We start from the raw sequence: 21,212 nt of genomic DNA on the forward strand, positions 1-21,212 counted from the left end.
TAATAAACAAAATTTTGAGGGATAATTTAGCTAGATTAAAAAAATATTCTTTCGCGGGGGCGGGGTCGCACCCGAGCCCGGGACAAGCCCAGACACACCTAGATACACTGCTGAATAAACCCGTAAGGATGCAACTCATTGCAACGTAGCTTTAAATTGGCTATATGAGCTTAGGAGTGAGGAATTGGAACAAGAGGGAAAGAGACTTAAATACTTTGGAGACATTTGATTTTGGATCGTTAAGTTTGTCAACTGATCAAATTCATAACTAAAAGCGTACAGGAAATTAGAGAAAAGTTTAAAAATTAAATGCGTTATTTAATTACATTTAATATTAACGAAGATAAAAAATCAATAAATTCGAGAAAGGAGAATGATATTACATTAATTTATCAACATCCTGTTTCACATGTGCTTCGATAAATAAATATATAGCGCTTGATCAAATAGCATGGCTTATCAATCAGCACCTGGATAGATCTGCTCCAAATATCTATATGTTTTAGCATGCTTATGGTATAATATAACTTGAAACGTGAACGGTAAGCCTCATTATATAAGATGGGGGAATAAGTATCCATTTTATTGTTTATTTATTAGATTAATTAAAAATTTTCAGGTTCTATGTTGGACTATGTAATGAATCAGAAGTACACTACACAGTCTGTCTCATCGATTGATATTCATAATTCATATAAATCGTTCAGTGGTGTATAGAGGTGTATGGTTGTTATTTATTTTATTGGTATTCTCAGTACTGCTAGCGTCGTCGGAGCGTGTAGATGCTGTCCGGGTGTGAGTGTTTCATGTAGCTTCATAGTTTGGAATTTGCGCTACAGAAACATGCGACTTACCAGCACTATGCGTCGACCTAGCATGTTTTTACTTAAGCTTTCTTTAATCGTGCTATAACTACGTGACGCGTAATGTAACGAAGGACGTCAAGGTTTTAAAAGTCTTTCTCTAGAAGCAGTTTAAGTTTCACGAAAGAAGGGGACGCTGCTAACGGGTCACCTGCCACGCATGCTATGACAAGGCTTGAAAGTCACGCTTCGCCGCTGGTAGAACACTGTGTATATTATGTAAATATGTGATAGTCTCAAAAAGCGGGTGAGGAAAGGAATCATAACAAAAGAGAAAATGTAAAAGGATAATGGTGACAAGGAATATACTATACTAGATACTAGAAATCACAATGTTAAAATTTGGATTGTCTGGGACTCAACCGCAGAACCTCCTGATGTCTAGGAAGATCTTCTATCTAGTTGAGATACCTGTACAATTGGTTTACAATGATTTTCTCCAAAATTTTATCTCTGTAATACTAGTAAAATTACAAAAAATGTTCGAAACTCATTGATCAAAGGGAATATAATATTCTTCTGAAAATACCTGTTAGCTTACATGGGATGCTATCCCAATGAGGAAATGTTGTCTTCTTCATCTGATGTTGTGATTCATAGCCCACAAGCTCACTGTAAAATTGACCTATTCGATTGAAAATTACGATATAGGTAAAATTGAGTGTGTCTGTAGGTATATGTATTTAAAATTAATCACACATTCCGGGAAACTTTATTCCCTGAAAATTTATTTCGTCTCTCAGGGATAATTTAGCTAGATTAAAAAAATATTCTTTCGCGGGGGCGGGGTTCGTACCTGGGCCCGTGACAAGCCCAGACACACCTAGCTACGCTGCTGAATGAACCCGTAAGGATGCAACTCATTGCAACGTAACTTTAAATTTTGTGTAATGGCAAATATGACGTTATACCAAATTTTATGCATTTTGTACAAATATTTGGCCTTACTGAGTTTTGGCTAATAACACTTAACAAGTGATATAACTTACCATTTCTGCCGATACGTTATATCTTTCATGGAAGACGGGCAGTAAATTTGTTGTCATGTGCTTAGAGATGACGACATATTTAAAAATTCCATTGCACCAATAAATTCTCTCCAAAACTTCATGATCATGTTAACTATTCATAATGCTTTTCCGCCATTAATCGCAGTTGTTTGTGCTAGAATGAGTTTTCATTCTTGTCTCGCATTGTTTTCATAATTTTGCCCATGGCGAAAAATTTGGCATGGGAATCGTCAACACTTTTTCACTCAAGATGCAAAGAAAATGCATTAAAAAAGCAAAATTCTTGGAGCAAAACCCAGATAATGAATCGGGAGAATCGGGGATCGGGTTGGTGTGGTGGCTAGAGTGTTGGCTTCCCACCCAGCGGGCTCGGATTCAAATCACGGCGGTAACAGAGGATTTTGGAAGATTGCTCGATCTCTGCTTGAGTTTTGTGTGGAGAACATTTCAAGCGCAACACTCCGTCCGTCGGATGGGACGTTAAGCCATGGTCCCCTTGGCGCCTTTCGTTAAGAGCGGACTAATGCCGACGCCGGGTTTCTCTCCACTCTTCCTTCCATACCCTTTCCCTCGTGGCGCAAATGACCTCAGCTGTCGGCCGCCTCCTCCAAATATCATACACCGAATCGGGAGAATCTCTAAAAGCGACGTGGAAAGGTGAGCAGTGAGCACCGACGATGAGTGTCATGTGCTCTCTTTGACCTGCCCAACGTGCGAAGAGAATCACACTCCAACACGCACAATGAGAGAGGGAGTCGTGCGCGAATGGAGTCAAGACTCCCGCCGCACACGACTCCAACACACACAATGGGAGCGGGGGGACTCGTGAGCGTCGCCGGGTGTCTCACTTGTACAACTCCAGCGCACTGTGTGCTCGGAGAGAGTCGTAAAATTAGAGCAAATTTTCGAAACTCATTGGTCAAAAGATCTAGCGATTTGATCGATGGATTATTCTTCCTCATAGGATAATCCTCTAAAATCGCTGGAACATTAATGGCATGGTTTCGCTATTTGTTGAGCCCTTTTCGCTTCTATAGCGTTTAGGTGTTTTTCCCAGCCCCGTCCCTTCCTTCCCTATCTTACCCCAGAGGCGTCGTCGGTCTCCTATCGCGGCGGCGCCTCTTTCCTCTTTCCCTCCTCTCCTCCCCCTCCCCGGGTGATCGGGCGTATAAGTCTCTGACTTGGTTCCCGGCCCCGGTGTGTTTTATTCTCGAAGGGATCCCCTTGAGCCCTCATTCTCTCTGGTCAAAAGATATATTCTTCAGAAAATTCAAATAAGATTTTGTGAAATGCGGTCCCAAAGTTGTTTCTTGGATGCTCTCATGTTGTGTTTTATATCCCACAAATTCACTGCGCAATTAACCTGTTCGATTTCAATTCACGATACAGGTAAAATTGGCAGTGTTTGTCTGTAGGTATATGGATTATGCTTCGTAGCATTGTGGTAGCATCTGTCTTCATAGGTCACTTTCCAAGATGAGGCATATTTGGCTGTGGTCCAAAACCAATCTGTGATTGGCCTGAATTATTATTTGTGATGTGTAATCACTAAGATGAAATTGTCCAATAAAATATATTTGTACAAAATGCTTTCACGTGAAAATTTAAGGAGAGAATTATCAATTAGGTTGATTTTTTAACAGAACTGTTCTCCTCGATCAACGTGAACAATAATAATGAGGTCTTTCCGAGACAAATTTTGTAGCTAATATTTGCTTTGAAATACAAATGCAGTTCTCAATGATTTTTACAGCAGAAGTATGAGCGATTGCAACACTTAAGAAACTTTTTCTCCTAAATTTTGTGGTAACTTTGTGAGCATTAGAGTGATGAATGGGAACGAGGGAAATAGAGCCGTCTGTCTAAAGATGGCGGATTGAATTTCATATCATTAATTTTGTCGATTAATCAAATGCATGACTAAACGAATAATGGAAATTAAAAAAAATGTAAATACGCAGTTTAATTCTATTTGAAAATTAACAAAGATAAAAAACTTAACAAATTCATGGAAGGATTATGACATCACAATAATTTACTAACATCCTTTTGAGAAACATTTGCTTCGATATATAAATGCATAGTACTTGATAAAGTAGTATTGCTCAGCAATAAAAGATATGCTTTAAAAATGCATTTTGTTTTTTCGGCGAAGTCATGAACTTTTTTGATCGAATCATGGAAGGAACAGGCACCATTTACTGATCATATCACCATAGCAAATACTCCTCTACTTTTCAATTAATCAACCACTAGGCTGAAAGAACATTGGAAATTAGAAATAGTTTTACAATTTAATGCATAGTTTAATTCTAATTAAAGATTAAAACAAAAGCACGTAACAAATTCCGGAAAAGGCTTTAATATTACAAAACTTTATTAACATCCCATTGACACATATATGCTTCGGTAAATAAAGACAAAGGGCTAGATCAATTAGCATTTTTCATCGATCAACACCTGAAATATCTGCTTTAAAATACCCATTGCCTTTACGGCAGAATGATGAATTTTTGCGATCGAACCATGGAAGGAACAGGTACAATTACTGATTCATATCACCATAGCTAATGCCCCTGTGCCTTTTCTAGGGCCCTCAATCATGTTCAGGCTCCTCAGTTGTGTTCGTTCATTACCACCCTCACTAATATATTCTTGCTGTCTTGTGTTTTGTTTTTGCACACACTATTCCAAATCTCTACATGTTTTGCATGTTTTGGTATAATATCATTCGTTATGTGAACAGTAAGTCTCTATAATATGAGGACTTATTCAGATTCTGTGGTTTTTCAACTTAATGAATTATAAATCCACTGTGCTATCTGCCTGATCAATTACTATTCACAAGGCAGGAAAATTTTCAATGCTGTCATTAGGTAAATGATTTCTGCTTTGTTGCATTGATGTTACTGGTCGCGCTGGTGTGTATAAATGGTGTTCCGGTACACCAATGCTAACCACAATCAGCCACTGAACAGTACAATAATCGTTATCGCATTTATCTGTTTTGTGTACGTAGTGTGTTGTTTGTGATAGCAGAAGCCTAAAAAGTAGTCATTTAAAGCTCTTTACGTGTAAAATACTTGCAATAATAAACGTTCATGTTGAACCAATGAGAAATATACGCTACAGAAACATACGACTTACTTGCAGTATGAGCGGGCTTCGTTCGACCTAGCATTCTTTTACTTTTCCTTTCTTTAATTTTGGCTACATATGCGTAACGCGTAACGTAGCATAGCATGTAAAGATTAAAAAAGTTCTGTAAAAGCAGTTTAAATTTCACGAAAGGAGGTGACCCTGGAAATGGGCCACCTACCAGATATGCGATGATAAAGCTTGAAAGTTACCCTTCGCTGCTGGTAGAAGGCCGTATAATATTCTGTAAATATATGAGAGAGTAAAAAAACAGAGGAAAAGGAATAATAAAATAGAACAAAAGGGATAAGAACAATGGTGGCATATTAGATGTTAGGACATTAGATACCAGAAATCACACTGTTAACATGTGGCCTTTCTGGGAGTCAATCGCAGAACCTTTTGATGTTTCTCCATCCGATTTTGCTACCTGGAAAATATTTCTTACAATGATTGTCTACTAAAGTTTTCTCACTGAAACATTGGTAAAATTACAAAAAAATTCGAAATTCATTGATCAATAGCTATTTGTATCATATTCTTCAAAGAATTCCTATTAGATTTTGAAGAGGAAGAGGATGATGTGTCTCGGTTGCCCTCATGATGTGATTAATAACCCACAAATTCACTGCACAATGTACCTTATCGATTGAAATTCACGATGTAGGAAACATTGTCAGTGTTATCTGTAGGCATTTGGTTTCTTCTTCGTAGCATTATGGTAACGGGTCACTTTCCTGGATGAGTCATGTTGGGCTCTTGTCCAAAGCCACTTTTGGTAATGTCCTAAATCCTTATTTGTGATGCGTCATGAGGGAATCATCTAATTTATCCAAGAAGAAATATTTGTACAAAATAGATTTTACAAGAAAATTGTCAACCTGGTTTATTTTTTACAGAACTGTACACTTCGATTATTGCGACTAAGAAGTCTCTCCCAGATACAATGTTTGTCTATCATAATTTATTTAGATCATAAATTAGCTCTCAATAATGTTTATCACACTTATGGCATCGAAATCTACACATCAGAACAATTTTCTCCTGAGTTTGACTTGAGGACTAGGTGAGCATACAAATGTAGAATTGGATGGCTGATTTGATTTTAGTTCGTTAATTTTTTAATTTGTCAATCATTATGCTGAAAAAACATTAGAAATTAGAAAATAAGTTTAACAATTCAATGCATACTTTAATTGTGATTAAAGATTAACGCACAAGTACAAAGTAAATACAGGAAAATGGTATGAAATTGCAATTACTTATCAACATCCCATAGACACACATAATAATGCTTGTGTAAATAAAGACATATTGCTAGATCAATTAGCGTTTCTCATCCATCAACACCTGAAAGATCTGATTTAACATACATATTACCTTTTCAGCAAAATGATGAATTTTAGTGATCGAACCATGGAAGGAACAGGTACAATTACTGATTCATATCATCATAGTAAATGCCCCTGTGCCTTGTCAAGGTCCGTCACTCATCTTCATGCCCCTCAGTTGTTTTCCTTCTTTACCACCTCATTTACAAATCCTTGCAGGATTGCGTTTTGTTTTAGTACACAGTACTGTATTCCAAATATCTATAAGCTTTACATCTTTTTGGTATAATATCACTTGTAATGTGAACAGTATATTTAACTCTATAAGTTTAGGACTTACTAACTGGTTCAGATTATGTGTCCGTCAACTTAATTATAAATCCACTAGGCAGTATGCCTAATTAATTGCTAATTAAAATGCAGGAAAAATTTCAGTGCTAACATTAGGTAAATGGTATCAGCTTTTTTGCATTGATGTTCTCCCTACTGGTCGCGCTGGCGCGTATAATTTAATCGCCCGCTAAAACAATGCTCGCCACAGCAAGCCAGTGCAGAATACAGTAATTGTTTGCGCATTAGTTTGTGTTGTGTGTGTAGTGTGCTGTGTTGTTTAGCTGTAGCTTAGAAATAAATCATTTTAAACATGGATGGTATCATATTTTTAACAATTGCACGTCATTCGAAAATTGTATTTAATTTTTTTATTATTTTATCTTTTTTCATTAAATGCTATTTTTCTGATTCAAGTGTCAAAATTTATCATTTAATAATTTTTATTCTCTTTTCTGTTTTTTTATATCTTTAAAATACGATAAACATGTGACATGTGTTATTATTAAAACTATCAGAAGTGGAAAGGCAGAGGAAAGACTCACAGAAGAGTAGCTTCACTAAGCAATATGTAAAGTAATAGTAGTTGAAACTGAAGGGTCATACTTCCAAGTGTCTGTAAATAACGTATTTTTCGTTGCCCTAGCCTAAGCCTAAAATTTTTGACTAGTTGGCTGATGCTATGAATTGATGTACAATGGGAAGTTTTCTGAGCGGAAAGGGTGAGAAAAATCTGGGCTAATTTTGAGAGGCTGAGTAGCATACGGAAGCATTTGCTTTGAAATTTTTCTAGTTTTTTTAATTGGTTAATCTATCACGGACAAAAATCTCACAGCCGTAGATTAGTGCCGATATGACTTAACAAGAGTATAATTTTACTCTAGAACTGTGGGTAATTTGAGAAATGGGTGAGGAGAATGACGAAACCGTTTGTCTTACTGCTAATGCTTTAGAAGTGCAGTATTTCAGATGGTTAAGGAACGTTAACTCACAGTATAAATGGACGCCGAGAAATTTGCGAGTGGTTGCTCCTGATATTTGTTGGTTGTTAGTGAGTAGTGTCGTTTGTGGTGCGAATCGTCGCCTGCGTGAAAAATGAAATTCAGTGGGAGTCACATGGGTCATGACTAGAGATACGTGAAAATCGCACTTTCATTTTTATTTTATCGCTCTTTCAATGACAGTTTATCGCACTTTGTAGCGTCTATTTTTTATTTTCATAATGAGGTAGATGACGATAAAATGTAGTGATACACAATTATATGACAAGATACTGAATATTTTAAATAATTATGTTGTAGAACAATAATAAATTAAGGAATAAGACGTATAGTGGCGGAGGTGTAGCTTGCCCGCGCCCACTTGTAGTTCGCGGCCACGTAAAGTCCCAGCCAACTAGCAGCTGGCCAGTCGCTCACATGCTTTAAGCGGTGAGTGTCGGCGGAGCATTTAAACTGCGCTCGGCAAAAAATGTACGAATTTTTCCGTCGAAAAGGCAAATTTGCGTAAAAATATCATAAAAGTCCAGTCATCACATCTATGTCGCATTTATTTGCGTACATCGCATCTATATCGCATTTATCGCATTTGCGATTTGCACGCATTTCTGGTCAAAACCCCTTCCCAAATATTATCAAATTGTAAAAATATTAATTACTTTAATAGTTCTTCTATCATTAAACATCTAAAATTTTAAATTTTAATTTGTTGCTTAGCATGAATAAATGAGATTTTAGACTCCAAAATGCGCAAAAAAATGGGTATTTAAAACATTTTACACGGGATAACGCCCCTTACTCCAAGGGGATATTCTAAACTCCCCGGAACGGGGTCACGACCCCCCCCCCCCAATTTGGTGCTGAATGTGCCCCTGTCAATTACGTCGCTACGATTGCAGTACCGTCAGTGTGCATTCGTAATACCGTGTTTTCTGTAGAGTTCATGTCGTTTGCGACGACTGTAAAGAATAATGGACTTTGAAGTTTATCCTTGCGGAACGCCTACTTCCATCGGCTGCAAAGATGATTTGGCTTCGGTGACTCGGAATTGCCGCTGGTGTAGGTGTTGCTGGATGAAAATAATGTCGAAGGGAGGGAATTTGAGTTGGATTAGTTTAGTGATGAGTCCTTTGTACCCCACAATATCAAACGCTCGCAGAACTATCAAATACTGCGTCCGTAGCTTATTTTCTCCACTAGAGAATATGATGGAGAGTGGAAATTTTCCGTTGAAATGCAAGCTGATCAGGCCGAATGACATTATTTTTATTAAGTATTCTACCGATTAAGGTAGGTTTCCATAGAGTACTTGAGAAGCATTTTGGGGGCCACCCTTCCCTTGTAGCACTTCCCTATTCAATTCATTATAAGGCCTACTTCCTCTCATTCTATTTAAAAATCCTTTCTCTTCTCTAATCTATCTATTCCCTTCCTTCCTCTCCCTTGTTTTTCTAACATTTTATCCTCAAACACTGTTTTCAACATCCCCTCCCCGCTAAGCATTCCCCCCATCCATACCTTATGTCTCTTCCGTATCTCATCTAGAAACTGGCTCTCCTATTCCACCATCTCCCACTCCCCACCCATTCTTCGTCGTTCCTCCTCCTCTTCGTCTGCTTCACTTTCTCCATTCTTCGCCACACCCACATCTTGAACGCCCCCAGTCTTCTCTCGTCCTCCTTCCTTAGTAACCACGTTTCCGCACTGTAAAGCGGACTAACCTTATATTTAAACTCTTACATTGTGATCCACTCATAAGCTCCTTCCTCTTCATGAACGCCTCCTTAGCCGTGAAATACATTATTATCAGTGGAAACAAGATTTAGGACGGTTTATCCAAGAAAAATACAGCAAATAACGTGTTTTGAAGTGCTACTTGTGTTTTAAAACACATAACTTATTATCTTTTTAACTAAGCAAGTGAGACAAATTTTTATTTTACAATAAATGTTTTAGGTGAATTTAATATTTCTTTTGCAAAGCTCAGTTTTTTTCCAACACTGTATCTAACCGTAGAACATGAGAAGAACACCTCTTCACTCGTTAGGTAAAAATATGGAGGGAAAACGAATGAAAGAGCGCAAGAAAATGGCGAATGGTCAATTGAACTCCAGCGGTCATAATAGGTATGCGGCTTACCCCGGTCATTCTAGTGTTAAGGGTCCTTACAGGGTTTTTGAATAATTATGATTTTCGCTTTTTTCCAGCTGAGGAAATTCAAAGAGAGTATTAGTGATTTATAAGATCAAAAAGAAGAGATAGGAAGTTTGAAGACCGGCTGACTTATCTCAACTGAGTTAGAGATATTATCCAGGCCGGGAGATTTTCCGATGAGAAGAGAAGATAGAATATTGCGGACAGCGCAAGGAGTAGATATTACAAAAGGTGCAGGGATAGGTGACATATTGGACAAAACATTGTTGTTTGTTCAATTGGGGAAGAAGGGCTATCAAGAGACATCATTGTACAAGATAATCACATTGGATTTAAAATTTTTGAACAGGATCAAAATTAAACCGGAATTTGAAGAAAGCGGGCGACCGAAATTTTTATTTTTTTCCAGTGGCATTATAGTTCGCCATTTGGGCTGGGTACATAAGGGAGCAGGATTTTGAAAGGTTGGTTTCAAAATATGATTTTTCCAGTTTCTATAGCGGATTTGCGATATGCGGATGAAATAGGCGGATTTTTAAATTTATTAGGATGACGATTTCAGATTGTTTCAATCTGGCTTAAGACATAAGTTTTGCTGCTATCGATGGACGGCATTGCGGCGTTATATTAAAGCGACCAAGAACGCAGGGAATTTATCAGGTGTTTGCTAATGCTGACGCCTTTTCTCAACAACGTCCTTTTTCTAACCGTAGTTAATGGAGCAAATGACATCAGCTGTCGATTGACTACTCTAAGTACTATATCCACTATGGCATATACGAATTCGTTTTAATTGGTTGTCGGGGAGATTGGGCTGGTGATGAAATTGCTTCCAGGTGAAAAAAAATCATTCTTTTATATCGTTCCCAGCGGATCTATCAACACTCCTATGGCTAAATTCACAGCCATAATCTCAAAAATTTGAGGATAAGAGTGACGTTATCTTTCATACAACACCACCTTCATATTGTAAAAAATACGACCAATATATGTACTATTTATTTTACCTATTAAAGATTCAATTTTCCCGCACCAAGATAGGGCGACATTTTTTTGATAACACGAGCCGATTCATAGAAAATATTATAAATTAAAATTTTAAAAAACAACGTTTTTCTCGCCAACTGAAAAATGTCTCTGTCCATATCTGAGTCTCGATATGAATTGTTACTCAAATGATGACATACTTAATGACAGTCATTACGGCCATGACTAAAAACGTTGGGCGCATGTAAGGTTACATTTAGTGTTTGCAACAAATATGAATTCGGATTATTGTCATTTACATTTGGGTTTTCCATCGTTACTATCACTCAACTAACTAATAATTTATAGTTTTGAATTCACTAAAACAAGTTATTTCTCTTTATTGATTTTTCAATTTAAGTTTTATAAAATTTAAAGTAATTAAATTTTTTCTGAAAAATGAGCTTATATGTTGCACAAAATTCAAAATTTCACACAGTAAATTCGCTGAAATGTGATTTCAGCGCCACCGGTGGCAAAATGTGGAATTAATTTTCCATATAAAATTAATTTTGTGAATGTTTTTTTAAAATCTAGCCAGAATCATGACAGAAAGCATGTAAATATGCATTGTCATCAAGATCTGAGCTATATATAAAGTTTCAATGCTCTAGCTAGTCGTTAAGTGTGTAAAAATTGAGTTACAAAATTCCACAGTAACAAACAAACAGACATACGGACGGACATAAAAGTAAGTTAAGAAAAACGTTGCAAAAATAAGAAATCCCGATGATCTGCAATTGACAACAAAAGAGCAGTTTAGGCCACCCACATTCCACCTCTGCTCCCCCAATCAAATTTCTGCCTACGTGCGAGTGTCTAACCTATCCATCTCCATCTTAAAGTTCTCTCATATCCCGCTAAATACTTAAGCTCACACGCTCCATGTCCCAATCCCACCACCTTTGACTTTGTACCTATCGAGTGGTCCTCACCCATAGATTTACCTCGTTTTACAAAGTTTTACCGGGAAGGATGCCATCATGTTATGAATGTGAATAAAAGGCCGCATCTTCTAGGATTGGTGATGCAGTGGTTCGCGGTGACTTCGACATCGTATACCCTCGACAGTTCTGTGAACTTCACTCTATTCCGAATATGTGGCAGTTTATACCTCATCGATCCTCTGGATCTTCCGCCATCAACATCAATGTTTTCTGGTGAAACTGTTCCCTTGCATCGGTGGTTGAAGTTGCTAGTAGTCCCTCGTCACTCCCAAAATTATATTAAAATTTTCAATTGTTTTTTTTTTAAATCTTAAAACGACGACTACGATCCTCAAAAATAACTGGCTTATATAGCCGCGGATGGTCCTGCTGCCGGTGAGTATATATACCACCTCTTCAGCGGCGATGATTGCACGCAAATTGCGTATGCGGGACAATTATGACAATACAAGTGTGTAAGGGACCAGTGAAACCTTTCCAGTGCTAGTGAAGGAGAATTAGAAAGACAGGCTTCTAGTAAGCGCGTGCAAAAGCACTCTAATATTATAAAGAATCTAACCGAAATCGGAAGCCGGGAACGGCTGTGATTGGCCCCAACATGACATTTTCACAGTTCAATATTTTTCATGATTTTTCACAATTATATAATTTTTTAGTGCATTAGTATGCATTTTGTTCATTTTATATTTTTTTGCACACATTTTACCAATTTTATCATATTTTTTGGTTTTGAACTATTTTATATATTTCTTTTATTTAAGTATTAGCTGGCTGTAGTATTTGTACGTGTGACCTATGGATTGGGCCTCAAATATGTTTATCAATCCAAGACCACATCGTTTCAATTTACCAAGCCATATATAATCTGAAGCCACCTAAATGAAACCCCTAAGGGAGGAGCGTAGCCAGAAATTTGCATCAGGTAGGATTTGGGTGGTAAGTGTGTGGTCTGGTAATTATTTACCAATTCACAAGCCTCGGAAAAGCATAAATTTCATTAAACAAGCTATAAATGTCGCTTAAACAGTGCATGCATTTAAAGTCACCGTTGATTTTTACCTAAAAAACCGTAGTAATTATGGCTTAGTTTCCGTAGGTGTTTATTTTTTATATTTGTCTGATTTAATGAAAACTTTTGAACAGTATGACTGACACAGCATCGGTTAATATTATCCGATTTCAGCAAAATTTGATTTGTAACCCTTTTGTAATTCAACAACTTTTAATAGCCAAGGGAAAACTAAAATTCACAAAAATCTAATTTTAGCAGAAACGGAAGAAAATGTGAGAAAAAGCAGAAAAAATAGATGTAAATGCTCATTTTTAAATCAGAAATGAAAATCATTTAAACATATTGAAACAGTGATTCGCTCTACAGACAAGATGTTTCATTGCACACTTACCACACGTTGTGCACCGGAATATGAGTCCTTTCTCTGCGAATTTTATTTTTTTTATTTGCTCTCTGCATTCTATCCGAGTATATGTCAGTGCGACTAACGTTTCGACGGAACCCGCCTTCATTTTTCTCAGAATAAAAATAAACAGGACTCTTCCTGAATTTTTATAACCCGTCTAATCCAGATGTATCCAGATTTGCGATTGAGTCGTGACGTTGGATATGTCTGGATTAAGTTGCAGCCTCCTGAAACTCATGTGCTGTGCGAATGCAAAATTGCATGTCCATATTAAAATTTGACAAAAATTTTGCAAAAATTAATAAAAATCAGGACATTATTAGTAACTGTGAACTTAGTACACAAATTATAAATAAATACAAACAGTTGAGTGTTAGCATTAGAGATAGAATGGTAATAAGTAATGGTCCTGACAGCCTTTCATTCATCTGTAATTTCACCCTGAGATTTTTAGATACAACTAAATATGAATAAATAAAACATTGAAAAACATAGTATATTCCACGAAAGGGGAGCAATATGACAATAATAAATGTACAAAGCTTGTTATAATGGCTAATGGTCATGCATCAACATCCGGAAAAAACGCTATGAAATACCCAACCTTTAATAACCCAAATAATACTTTTAAAAAGTGGTGAATGTTGCTATCGAACCATGGAAGGAACAAGGTCATTTACTGATTCATCTTGTCAGAGTAAATGACCCAGTACCTGGCATGGGCCGTCGCATATCTTCAGGCTCCTCAGTTATGTCCATCCATTGCTTCCTCAATAACACATCCTTGCAGACATGAGTTTCCTTTAGCGCAAAGAATTACAAATGTCCATATTTTGTAAGTTACTTGTATATTGGTAATAAAAAGAGAACGGTAAATCTCACTCTGACTAACTTTGAGTACTTTCGTTTTTAAATTCTCTGTCAATTGACTAAAGAAATTAGAACTACTTATTTACTTGGCACTTTTTAGAATAGAATAGAATATATATTTATTCATGCTCTGGGTATACCCATGGAGCAAAACACAATTTACAATAATTGGCTCACCAAAAAGCACACATTTCATGAAAATATCAAGTAATAATAATAAAGTAGTTTTATACACAAATAATAAAGAAATGACACGTAAACAAGGATTGTAATTTAACTACACACGGAATATATTGGCTGTATTTTATGTAGAAGTTTATATTCCCTCTCCATTGAGTAATGCCATGTATAATTTATATTTAAATGCATGGTTAGAGCCCTTCTGTTTTAGATCCTCAGGGAGTCAATCTACTTGACAGTCGTAATTTATGATCATTCTAGTGCACACTATTGGATCTCAATTAGTCAATAATGATGAAAACAATTGTGATGATACAATTCATCAATGTAATAAACGTCAATATATATGATCATCAGGTTATTTCAACATTTGTTTGATAAATATTTTCACATAAAATAATGTAAATATGCAAAGCATAGGTGGAAAAAAATGGAAGTATCTTAGTAAATGAGGCATGAAAAAAAATGAAATGAGAAATCACGATAAAATGTAAGTGCATCTCCTTTTACCCTTGAAACTTCCAAAGTTTTTACTTGCGTCCTTTAGATTGCTTTTGATTGATTGATTTGAGTGTGATATTCAATTTTTCAAAAGTTGATTCATTTTTATAATTTACATATTTATTGTGTTTAACGTAATCTATCGTATCATTAAAATTACAGGAAGAGAGGTTATAACATAATAAATGCAAACCCTATATGATAGAGTCAAACCGTTCATTTACATTCATTATTTTGATTTACAAGTTCATTTTGTACAAAAATTCCATTACCTCCGATAAAAGTTTCTTTCGATGCTCAAATTAATTTAGGTCGTTACATATTGTATTGAATTAAAGGGGCATTTTTATAATTTTAGCATTCATAACACAAGTCCTCATGTACCTTACTTGGCATTCGGAACATTCATGCATATTCTTCTAGTCAGACTACTACGTTCACTTTTATTTATTATGTCATGCAAAAACAATAAATCTCTTTGTAATCCCTAATCCTCTCCTAATCCTTACGCATAGTTTGAAATTCAAATATTTGTACTATGCTGTCATACTCTACGTAATTATCAATTCAAGGGAAAATATTATAACGGATATAATAGATGTACCTTTTTTGCACTCTGTCAATTATATCAACGTATTTTTTTAAAACGGGTATATTATATATATATTTGACAATTCGATGCGTACATTTATTATCATAGTATGTGTTTACTAAATTTAACATTCAATTTTGAATGTATCCTAATGGACGCCAGAGTAGCTGTTGCAAATGCATCTTTTGCGTGATAGCCCTTTTGCTTCGATATTGCATAAGTTACTTTTTATTAGTTTCAGCTTACCAGTACTTATAATAATAACAATAATAATTTCGTTTATTTTCGTGGGCACTGAGGCCCATGAGAAAAAATTTACAGCTTTTTACATTTTCAGCATTGGTAGATAAATAGAAGAAAGAAGTAAATAAATAGAATGAAAGTCAAATGCAACCAGTGCATATCGCCAAGAGCATGAAAAAATTCAACAAAACAATATTTTCGACAAAAGAAAAAAAATCGAACTTAGGTATAACAGACTAATTACAAGAATCTGAGGTGATAATTCGTTATGACAATAGTGTCAAACCAACAATGTTTTTTTCAAAGCACCAAAACATTAGGATAACACTATGATTTAGCACAATTGTAAACTTAGTTAACCATTTATTCACATATGTATCAATAAAAATAACAATAACAAAAATAATAATGACGATGATAAGCATGAATATAAACAAGAGGAATTCAACTTGAAGTTAAGGAGGCATTTTTCAGAAACCCATATGTGCTATGTTTAAATTTATTGATGCTTGTAATGCTTCTTATTTGGGCTAGGAGAGAGTTCCATATTCGTGAAGCGGTTACTATGAACGATTTGTTCATATGAGGCGTGTGATGTTTTGGGATATGGAGGTCAATGGTATGATTTCGGGTAGGTGTATTATGTACCTCAGTTTTTCTTACGTATTATGTTCAAGTTGGATCACCCTCCAATCGGAAACCCTCTTTTTCATTCCTGTAGTTAAGGCTGCTGCATGTATTCAGAGATTCGCACTATAATTTTTTCTAGTATCGAGTCAGACTTAATTTTTTTTTGAGTATTTTAGTGTTTGTTTAAACGACGCTGGGCTAGCAATCCTGAGAACGACCTTGAAGGAATAGCACGCTCCTCCGTTTGAGGTGGAGCATAGCCAGGGGGAGCTTTTGGAGCTTCAGAATCCCCGAAACTTATGGTATGGTGTTTGGAGGGGGCGACCGACAGCTGAGGTCATTTGCGCCATGAGGGAAGGGTAGGTAAGGAAGGGTGGAGAGAAACCTGCCGTCGGCATTAGCCTACTCTTAACGAAAGGCACCAAGGGGACCACGGCTTAACGTCCCATCTGACGGATGGAGTGTTGCGCTTGAAATTCCTCCACACAACATTCAAGTAGAGATCGGGCAGTCTCTGAAAATTCTCTGCCGCTGCCGGGATTTGAACCCGGGCCCATCGGGTGGGAAGCCAACATTTCAGCCACCACATCAACCCGATCCCCCCAGAAACTTTTCCCTTGCCGCGTATACCCTGTGATACATCTGCGGAGAAGGGCACTGGCCCAAGGGCACCTATCTTCTGACACCCCATTTTTCGATTCTGTTAGTAAAGGGGCTAATGAGGCCCAATTCTATCCCATAGAAGGCTGATTTCTGTTACCACTTCGGTCGCATTTTAATCGGTTTTCAATTTTGTCCGCGGCGAGATGAGTGCAACGCTATCCACTTTTTCCAAAATTTTGCAGTATCATGTTTGTCATTGAGAAGAATAGCATTGACATGTTATGAATTTTGTAGATCACATTATCATATGTATAAATTTCGGTTAACACCCCTAACTATACCATATTTCCTCGTGAAACTCGGATCAATTTGTCTGTCAGCGACGCGAGTGGCGACTGTTGTAAACCCATTAAAATGCGCGGTGTGTGACGACACATTTAGAGGTAAACTTCAGGATCACTTTTTGTTATATTCGTGATTGTAGCATTTACGAGGGACATCCATTAATTGCGTGAGTTGTTTAGGGGGCGACGGGGCAAGCCGATTCTCAACCAATGTCACGCAGAGGATGGGGGAGGGGTCGTGGCAAGTATTACGTTACTTTTTTCCGCAAGAAGCAGTTTAAATTGCGATCTTAGTCATCTTAAATACTACTCTTAACTATTATAGAATAAAAATAACTGAAAAAATTCTTTCTTAAAATTAATCCAATGGAATGAAGCATAAATTAGCGTATTTAAACTGAAAATACGCAATTTGAACAACCTCACGTGAGATTAGAGGAAGGGGGTCGGGGTGATTCTCGCGATATCTCACTACGGGGAGAGGGGAGGTCCAAAAATCGCCAAAATCACGTCACGTAATCAATGGATGCCCTCTAATGCTTGAAAACGAATCAATTTAGGAAATTTATTTGTTGGACAATTTTTAGTGATAAGTACTCGGAAACCATCAGTGCATTAGCACATTGTCTTTCTGACCACTTACCACTGCTCGGTTTTAATCTTTGCCCCTGTTTCTACGTCAAAAAATATAAAGATTTATTAATTTACGTTTGAAAGCATGCGTCACTATGACTTAACAGTGTGTCTCGTAATTGTCAGTATTCTTCATACATATGCATTCATGAAGAATATATGTAGATCCTGATATATGTGAAGAATATGTATACATATGAATATATGTAGGGACTCATTTTGGATTTTAAGTTCTTTGTTTACGGCATACGCTATTAAATAAATGCCATACAAAATTCATGGAAGACCTTGTCTGGATTCCAAAAGTACTAATTACGCGAGTAACACCGGCAAGATATTTACATCAGATACAACGGTACTTGAATAGCATTTATATCTCGCTTTTTTGTTTTTGGTAAATATGATACTGTTTTGAAATTATTCCCTCAGGGCTTCGGCTCCGAAGCTTGGTTTAAATGCGTTAGGCAGAAGCTCCCCTAGGACTTAGCGTCATGTCTATGCGAGTGCAATGTGTTACCAAAAATTCCGAAAAATGAGGATAACAACATCGAAATATGGCGTTGAAATTTGAATTGGAGAGCAATAAGCATGAAAATACTGATAAAATAAGAAACTTTACCCATTTTTCTTCGTTATAGTTCAAGTCCGACGAGAGTAAATCGTTTTTGAAATATTAACAAAAGTGTACCTTAAGGCAGAGACTAGTTTCTTTTTCTTTTCCTTTCCCATTAAAGAAATTTGAATATTTTTTTCGAGTACAAAGAGGTCGCTATTTTAAGATTTTCGATATTTCCCAACTCAATGGGCTTAATGTGAAGAGCCTTAGCAAATCTCAATTCTGTCTTGTTATCGTTGTTGGGCAGAGCGATGAATGACTCGTTGAGATATTGATTTGAAGATTTAACTGCTCTCCAAATGTGGCTATTTTCATTCGGAGACACAGATTAACCCCTCTGAGGTGGATGTTTCCTGAGGCGAATGACTCCGTTAGCGCTCGATTGCCTCGACGAATGCAACAAGCGCGTCTGCCGGAATACCGTCATCGCTCTCATTCAACTACGGAGGTACCCATAACGCGGACAAAACGTTGTTCGCCTTTCAGGAAACTCGAAATCCTATGTTTCCATTACTTTTATCCAACCGTGCCATTCTTTATAGACGGGACGCTGCGTGGTCATGTTGTTCGGCCAAGTGTCGTCTCACACTGCGAGTGAATCGCTTTGCTTAGCTAATATATGGAAAATATTCCGATTCCGATCCTCTACGGTGTCCATAAATCTGTTTCGATGGAATCGCTGTATTATCCCACAGTTATTATTATCAGCAATGACTTAATTTTATTATACGCTGTACATTGCTACTTATAAAAACTAAAGTAACGATATTTTCATATCTGTAGCATGCATGGAGCTATCTATGTAATTCATGTTGCATTAATAGACGATATGAGATTTAATAAACATCATATAAAAATTAACCAATCAGTGTCTACAAAACTTTATGAATACAGAATTTCTAAGTACTATCCTCAATAAATACCAAAACAAGGATCGTGTCCACCAATATTTTCATGAATATGAATCTTAAGCGTACATATTCGATCTATCTCTGCAGCTGCCTATTTTGCATATTGTTCTTTGACGAAGTATAAAAGATTTCACAGAAAAATAGCAATTAACGCTATATTTTATGGCAAAATGTGTACCTAAGATGTACGGCTATTATCAATGGCATGCTTGGGGAATGGAATGATATTCATGTCTCCAAGAGTTTTACCCAGCAGCGTGGGATAGCTACTTTATCCAAGTAATTTTATTTTATTCATTAACACCGTCTGTAACTACACTATGACCTTTCCTCATGGATCATTGTTCCACATATCAAGTGTTTCTGTAATTAGCTTGTATAGAAATTAAAATGAAACATTTAAAAAATACTTATAAGCTATGAAAAACCAATCAATAATGCAGTCCTATCGTACATGCTTTAACTCCCACTATTTTGTGCTTATCAACACCCATTAATGCCATTCTGTTGGAGTGATTGTATTAAATCTAAGCTGAATTCTTGAGAAATGGATGAGTTTCGTAGTTTAACACCGAGTCGTTGACAAAAGCTTCACCTTAATAAAATCTGATTGGTCTGCTGAATCACAAAGAAACACCTACTTCATTTTGAGTTTTATTTTAGGGAGAAATTTTAGCTGGAGAGGAAACATTAAGTATATCATAGATTAATTTCGGGCTGTGCAAATAAAACATTTTTCTAAGACTTTAAAGACGTCACTATTTTTCAGTTACAAAATTAAGTGACTTATTAAATTACAACTGTCCAACGAACCCTTATATTTTTCGAAATGTGATTGATTAAAAAAATGAAATTAACGATCCTTTTCATATTAATTGTTTTTGTGAAAAACACTCCATTCCATATTGAATTAGGCACAAAGGTCATTAATAAACTTAGAAAAATTTTGAAGCCAGAGATATAATGTCTTTGAGATATCTCGGCGAGTGCCCTTTCTCGTATTAAAAATGATGTTATTAAGAACTTAATCACTTATCAAAGGCTATATTGTTTCCCATGCTTTAAAAGTGAAATGAACGAAAAACTTTCAATGAATTAATAAAATTTGGGGAAGGCTTGTAAAGAACCTTGCAAGTATGATAGTGAGGATTATATTGAGGAACATATAATAATTTAATTGATATTGCTCTTAATTTATGCAATTGATTAAAATATAGCCCATTTAATCAAATTGACGTTCAATTTATGGATTCCCTCTAAGATTAGAAGTGATTAATTTACATTCCTTCCAGAGCGTCACGTATATAGGATTGGGTAATTGATTTTTTTAACGAGGAATCAAAAATCTTTTGTTTTTAAATAAAAAACCAGAGTTATGATACATTAATTTAAAGCGAACTATTGAATAAAAACGTACTAAATCTATCTTGCTTATTTTTATCGTAAATAATATATCTCGTGATAAACTTGATCGTTCTATTTTATTTAAAATGTAATAGCAAGTAAAAATAAAATGAGAATACAATGTATATTAATTTATTTCACAGTGAAAATTAATAAAATTTGACACGAAACTAAATAACCTTCGATATTCATTATTCACAACCTTTTAAGTGTTCAGCACGTTTCGGATAAGAATAATGTACTGCTTAATTTTACGCTGGCATAATTGCATATCTTAGGATAAGTATGAACGTTTTTTCAATAGTTTATGAGAAGTAAAACTGGAAATTTCTCCGAAAAAAAGTCAATGACCACGGAAGGACAAAATCAGAATCATTTCGTTGGAAACTTGGGGTTTCTAACAGTATTTTGAGTTTCTTGAAATTTGAACAATTATTTCCACGTTATAGCTACCAGCGTAACGTAATAAG

This window comes from Ischnura elegans, chromosome X, assembly GCF_921293095.1.
Source record: "Ischnura elegans chromosome X, ioIscEleg1.1, whole genome shotgun sequence".
Classification (NCBI taxonomy): Eukaryota; Metazoa; Arthropoda; class Insecta; order Odonata; family Coenagrionidae; genus Ischnura; species Ischnura elegans.